General features: G+C 38.7%; 1 non-coding gene across 1 annotated transcript; it reads left to right on the forward strand.

Annotated features, from left to right (window-relative positions):
• The first annotated feature begins 54 nt into the window (after positions 1 to 54).
• Positions 55 to 137, forward strand: TRNAL-UAA. Its single transcript has one exon. It is a non-coding gene; the product is annotated as a tRNA-Leu (tRNA).
• The last annotated feature ends 187 nt before the right edge of the window (positions 138 to 324 follow it).

The following is a 324-nucleotide window of genomic DNA, read 5'->3' on the forward strand; positions in this document are numbered from 1 at the left end:
CTCTACAAACATATTGTACAATTGACTGTGTTGTAATTTTTATTATTTAAACAAGCTGGTTTGCCCGAGGGGTTAAGGGGGAAGACTTAAGATCTTCTACACATAAGTGTGCATGGGTTCGAACCCAATAGCCAGCATGTCCTTGAATTACTCTATAAACGTATCTTACCACTGACTTTTACTGTGTTGTAANAGTTAGCTAAGCAAGCTTGTTTGCTTGAGAGGTTAAGGGGGAAGACTTAAGATCTTCTACACATAATTGCGGGTTTGAACCCCATAGCCCGCATGTTTTTGAATTTCTCTACAAACGTATCGTACAATTGA

The sequence above is a fragment of the Cucurbita pepo genome, unplaced genomic scaffold, assembly GCF_002806865.2.
Source record: "Cucurbita pepo subsp. pepo cultivar mu-cu-16 unplaced genomic scaffold, ASM280686v2 Cp4.1_scaffold013699, whole genome shotgun sequence".
Taxonomy (NCBI): Eukaryota; Viridiplantae; Streptophyta; class Magnoliopsida; order Cucurbitales; family Cucurbitaceae; genus Cucurbita; species Cucurbita pepo.